The sequence below is a fragment of the Abramis brama genome (genome assembly GCF_963993115.1).
Source record: "Abramis brama genome assembly, chromosome: 10".
NCBI lineage: Eukaryota > Metazoa > Chordata > Actinopteri > Cypriniformes > Leuciscidae > Abramis > Abramis brama.
Window position 1 is genome coordinate 2310976 of NC_139972.1, and position 6527 is coordinate 2317502.

The 6527-nt window shown below is 43.4% G+C and overlaps 1 long non-coding RNA gene across 1 annotated transcript; it reads left to right on the top strand.

The window, feature by feature from the left end:
- The first annotated feature begins 2852 nt into the window (after positions 1 to 2852).
- On the top strand, positions 2853 to 5906 carry LOC311091409. Its single transcript, XR_014608076.1, has 7 exons — positions 2853 to 3113; positions 3188 to 3760; positions 3840 to 3954; positions 4045 to 4186; positions 4324 to 4397; positions 4542 to 4919; positions 5450 to 5906. It is a non-coding gene; the product is annotated as an uncharacterized lncRNA (long non-coding RNA).
- The last annotated feature ends 621 nt before the right edge of the window (positions 5907 to 6527 follow it).

Below are 6527 nucleotides of genomic sequence, written 5' to 3' on the forward strand. Positions count from 1 at the left end.
AACTCAGAAACCACGTCTATGTTAACATTCGGTTTCATTAGATGAATAGACTTGTCAGCGCACAGTAAAAATTTTCTCCTCAACATTACTGTATCATATTGTGTGTGTCTTTAGTGTGTTGTCATGTGTTCTAATCACAAATAACAACAGATGTAGATTAAAGGAACTGTATGTAAGATTGTGGCCAAAACTGGTACTGCAATCACTTTCAAATTACTGTAGAGCAGTGAAGTGGAAGCATTTTGCAGTGAAGTGGTGTTGTGCACTAGACTGGGGAAAGGTTCTCATCCACACACGATCCTTTTCCTTGTATGTGACATCTCGTCTTCTTTTATTATAATTCCGAAGCTGTCTCTTTTGTGCTTTTTTACAGCATTCCATGGCTTTAGTCTGAAGCTCAGTTAGGTGGTGGACTGTATCGTAAGATGTGCAGTCTGGAGTTAGATTCTTGCCATGTAACACCTTGTCCATGGGACTTTGCAGTTTCCTCCCCAAATGCAGCTCTGCGCGGGTCATCCCAATCGTTTCCTGGACAGCTGAATTAATAGCGAAACGGAGTTCCGGTAAGTATTGGTCCCATTTTCTGTGATTGTTGTCCACATAGGCAGAAATCATGCATTTGAGCGTACGATTAACCCTCTCTGTCATATTTGTTTGTGGATGGTATGATGTTGTCAATTTAGGTTTGATACTCCACTTTTGACAGAGTTCTCTGAATAGTGATGACACAAATTGTGTACCTCTATCCGACAGAATGAAGTCTGGCACCCCCCAACGGGTTAGAATTTCCTTCCAAAGCAGTAATGCAACAGTCTCAGCTTTAGCGTTGCGCATGGGGAAAAATTCCACCCACCGGGAGTAGTAATCTACAAAGACTAAGAGGTACTCATTTTGCTGTGTGCTGCGTGGCATTGGCCCCATAATGTCCACTCCAAGCATCTCATTGGGACGGGTGGTGGTGACTTCTTGTAGTTTGCCCACAGGTTTCTGATTTTCTCCCTTAAGAGTCTGGCATTTGACACACTTTTTAACGTGGTGTTTTATGTCAGTCCACATTCCAGGCCAGAATGCAACATCATGGATACGCTTGTAGGTTTTATAAATACCTACATGACCGCTCCAGGGATTAGAGTGGTAGTGGTGTAGAATGGACGACACAAGGCTGTTTGGAATGTACACTCTGTAATGAACTTGATTGTTCGGCAGGTGAGTTTTGTGATAGAGTTTATCTTCCACTATCTCAAACTGATCTTTTAGAGAGGAGTCATTTTCTGCAAGTGCTTGAAGTGTGTTGGTGATGATAGGTCTTTGTGCTGTTCCTCCCAGATCGTGGCTGGAGATATCGGAAACTCAGCATTCTTCTGTTGGTGTTGACGTTGGCTGGTGTACAGGTTACAACTGGTGCGAATCAGAGACAGAGCATCAGGTGCCATATTTAGTTTTCCTTTGCGATATTTAATGATAAAATCAAATCTCTGAAGTCGCAAGGCCCACCGGATGAGCCGACTCGTGGTTTTTGTGGAAGACATTACCCATTGTAACGCTGAGTGGTCTGTGATGACAGTGAACAGTTTGTGCTCTAGGTAGTGCTGCCATTTTTCCAGGGCCCAAATTACAGCCAAACACTCTTTTTCGGTGGCTGTGTAATTGGTCTCTGCTTTGTTCAGGGTTCTGCTGGCATAAGCAATAACTTGTTCCAATCCCTGTTCCTTGCGCTGGGTCAGCACAGCACCCAAACCAGTGTTACTTGCATCCGTATAGACAGTAAAAGGCAGTTGAAGGTCAGGATGGCCAAGAATGGGAGGAGAGGTAAGACAGCAGTTTAAATGTTCAAAGGCTTGTTGACATTGTTGTGACCAGAGGAATGAACACCCTTTTTTTTTCAGTGCATTGATGGGTTCAGCGATCCTGGAGAAGTTTGGTACAAACCGGTGGTACCACCCGGCTAACCCCAGGAAGCGCTGGACGTCCTTGATGTTGGTGGGCACAGGGTATTCCCGTATAGCCTCCACTTTACTTGGGTCTGCAGCTATTTATTTTATTTATTTATCCTTTATTTTACCAGGATAGTCCCATTGAGATATAAAATCTCTTCTTCCAGGGAGTCCTGGCCAAAATGGCAGCACAGAAAGTTTCACATAAACAACATACAAACATAAAACTCAGAATCTTTCATAAAATTTTGTCCAGCACTCAAAATAACAACACAAGCTACTTAACCAAACATACACACGTTTCCCTTAAATTGGTCAATAAGAGATTTTTAAAAACTTTTAAAGAGGGGAGTGCTTCTATCATTATTATACTCTGCAGCTCATTCCATAACCAGGGAGCATAGGAAGAGAAGGCAGTTTTACCAAGCTCTGAACGTACTCTAGGAACCTTTAAAAGCAATTTAGCACTAGCTCTAGTGCTATAAGTACAGGTATAATACGATAAAAGACGACAGATATAAATTGGTAGTTTTCCTAACAATGCCTTAGCAATAAACATCAACATGTGTATTTTTCTCCTTTGAAACAAAGAAGTCCAACCCACCAATTCGTACAAGGTACAATGATGAGTGCGTGAAGAGGCACTCGTCACAAAGCGCAAGGCAGCATGGTATACACAATCTAACTTTTTTATAGAAGATGAACTTGCATGCATATAAATCACATCACCGTAATCTAATACGGAGAGGAAACAACAGCTATGCCTTGGACGCTGACAACATGTCCCAGAAAAGTTATTTTCTGAAGACAGAACTTGCTTTTTTTTAAATTAATAGTGAGGCCAGCCATTTGCAGCTTGTGAAGAACAGCCTGGAGGTCGGAGAAGTGCTGGGCTACAGATGGTGAGTAAATAATTATGTCGTCAATGTAGACAAAGCAGATGTTTCCACGCAGTTCTCCTAGAACATTCTCCATTAGTCTTTGGAAGGTTGCTGGGGCATTTTTTAACCCAAACGGCATAACATTAAACTGAAACAGTCCTGATGAAGTTGTGAAAGCAGTCTTTGGTTTACTTTCTTGATCCATGTTCACTTGCCAGTAGCCACTGTTAAGGTCAATGGTGGAAAAGATGGCCGCTCCAGATAGTGACTCCAAGATCTCAGTGATGTTGGGTAATGGGTAAGCATCATTCTCTGTAATGGCATTAACTTTTCTGTAGTCCAAGCAAAACCTAAGGCTTCCGTCTTTTTTAGGGACCAAGACAACAGGTGAGGCCCATCCAGAGTGTGATGGTTCTACGATGCCGGCAGTCAACATCTCTTCCAGCTGCTCTGTAATGATAGCTTGTTTGGCAGGTGTTGTGCGGTACGGTCTTTGTTTTATAGGTACTTGGTGGGTAGTATATATGTGATGCTGTGTAACTTCAGTACGTCCCGGACGAAGGGTACAAACTTGAGGGTTTGACTCGAGGATCTGCCGTAGCTGCTGCTTGCCTTCCGGAGGTAAGTGGGCATCCTGTACAGCAGTGTCAATTAGTGTCCTCTCATCCAGGCAGGCTGGTTGAAACATGTTAAGTTGAGGAGGAGGAACAGAAGATAGTAAGGAGAGGCTGTTGGGATTTTTATTTCCCATCTTTCCCCTTGGATGTTGGGAGCTGATAACTGGTACACTGGCATTTGTTGGCTGGAAAGGATAATACTCTTTAGGATTAGACTGAAATGAATACTTTTGATCTGCCACATTGATCTGCAGCCCACTGGAGAAGATGAAGTCCAGTCCTAATACGACTGCATAAGCCAGGGCTTTGGCTGATAGAACAACAGCAGGTATGGTGAATACTTTTTGATGTAGGGTGATTGGCATGTTTATCCAACCTAAAGGAATTTCTGCTTCCCCATTGGCTAGGTAGAGTGGACCCTGTGTCCATGGATGGAGTTTTTGTAAAGTGAGTTCCTTCCAGAGATTCTCATGTAGAAGGGTGTAGCTAGCCCCAGTATCAACAATGGCTTTTCCCTTCCAGGTACCAGTGCAAAGTGGGATCACTAATTGTTGTGGAACAATTGCAGTAGGTGGTAGTTTCTTACCAGTTGTTGGTGACTTGTGGGGAAAGCTGGCAGACACAGAGCGATTGCCAGGTGGACCAGTACCTTTAGTAGCTGGAAATGTTGTCCGCTTGCTATTGGAGGAAGGGTGTTGGCTGGTGGACTGAGGTGACTGGGACTGAGAAGAGACAAAGTGAGGACAGCTGCCAGGTGAGTGATGGCCTTTACATCGCCAGCATTGCACTAATGGCTTCTCTGCCGGGCGGTTGGGAACAGGTCTTTGAGGCATGGATAGGGGTTGCTTAGAACTCACACGTTTTTCATATTGAAGTTGTTGTTGTTCGTAGTCTTTTTCCAGCTGTTGGCCCAATTTCACAAGTTCATCGACTGTGTTCACCCGACTGCGAATCTGGCTTGCAAGGTAGGGGTTCATATTTTTCAAAATCATTTTCACCAATTCACTGTCCGTCAAGGTGGGCTTCCACCTTTTGCAGAGAGCTCTGTATGTAAATGCAAAGTCTCTAATGCTCTCTTTCTCCCTGTGTTCTTGTCCTTACCCTTTCAGCCAGCTCGTCTTCATAATCCTCTGAGAGGAAAGCAGAGAGGAAAGCAGCTTCAAACTCTTCCCACGTGGTTATTGAGGATCGTGCAACTTCCCACCAGTCCCGGGCAGTACCGTAAAGGACAGTGCGGAAAGTGGCCAGGATGTCAGCATTAGTAAGAGGATGTAACGCCAAGAAATCCTGACATCGAGTTAGATAGAGCAAGGGGTCCACGTCATCTGACTGTCTCCCAAAAGTAGGAAATGTAATCTTAAGATGATCACTCTTTACAACAGGAGCATGAAGCAAAGGAGCAGTCGATGGTGATGCAGATGATACTGGAGGAGCAGGAAGCAATGGAGCAGTCACTGGTGATACAGATGAAACGGGAGCATTAAGAGGTAAAGGTGAGTAATCTCTTGTCTGCAGGTCAGTCATTTGTTTCTCTTGCTTTTCGAGTCTTTTCTCAAGTTCAGTTTGTAAGCTTTTTACAGCTGCACACAGTGTGTTGGTGGTTTGGGTGCACTGGGTAAGCTCTGTAGACAACTGGTCATCATTTCTTTGATGGGTTACCAGGTAGGTTTTGATGTCTTGCTGAAGCTCCACTTGAAGTTGGTCAATCATGAACCACACTTCAGACACATATGTAGTCTTAGCTTTGTGAAGTTCATCAGAAATCATGACTTTAAGTGACTTAGTGAGTTGATCAGTCTCTTCCTTCACATGCTTCTTACTTTCAGAAATGTGGGTGAGCACTTCTTGTTGGTTTTGCTTGAGTTTATCAGCAAGGTTAGAAATCAGGCTGTCGTGATGTGCAGTCATGGTTTTAAGTTCTTTGGCAAGTTCACCAGTGGTTTTCTCATGGGTTTGCATTGTGTCAACGTGTCCCAGTTTCCTTTAACTTGAGTGAGTTGATGCATTCCTTTTCCAGGAGTTGATAGGATGTCAGGCAAGTCCTGCTGTGCCACTGAAGATAGAGATGAAGGCCCAGGTGATGTACATATCTGCATGGAGTCACCATTCGGTTCCTGTTCCCAGGTGAAGGGTTGAACAGGAGTACTGCCAGCTAGTGGTGAAGTTGCAAACCGCACATGGGTTCCTGGGAAGTCAGTGGTGCTGGCTTGAGTAGGAGTGAAGTGGAAAGGAGCATGAAGAGGTCCAGTTGAAGAAAGTAGAGGACGGGGTGCTGGAGGCCAGACTGGAGTAGCAACATCTGGTGCCGGTGGTTCCATCTCCACAAAAGTGGATGGAGAGAGAGGAGTGGCAGCCATGTTTGATTGTCAGTGTATGTGTAGTCAGTCAGTGTGAAAATGTAGTGAAATGCAAGTTGAGTGGGAAAAAAAACAATGTATAAATGTTTGAAAAAATAAATTGCAGCAGAATACTCTTCACAGTTCAGTGTGAAATGTCTGTCCAATTGTCCAATTCACCAATTCACACTACAATTCACTTAATTTCACAAATCAATAATTAGATTTCAATAACACAAATGGTTGTTTCCACAACTTTCACATAATTGGGTCAGTTTAGCAGCAAGACAACTAAGGGGTAACACGATTACAGGTGCTGGTCATAAAATTAGAATATCATCAAAAAGTTGATTTATTTCAAGAATTCAACTTAACAGGTGAAATTAATATATTATATAGACTCACTACATGCAAAGTGAGATATTTCAAGCCTTTATTTGTTATAATTTTGATGATTATGGCTTACAGCTTTTGAAACCCACAAAATCAAAATCCCAGAAAATTAGAATATTACATGAAATCACACAGTAATTACACAGTGATACCATGGTCATTGAACCAGGTTTTGGTTATTTTGGCAGTGTGGGCAGGTGCAAATCCTGCTGGAAAATGAAGTCAGCGTCTCCATAAAGCTTGTCTGCTGAAGGAAGCATGAAGTGCTCTGGAAATGTCCTGGTAGACGGCTGCGTTGAGTGGACGGCACAGTGAACCAACACCAGCCGATGACATGGCTCCCCAAACCAACACAGACTGTGGAAA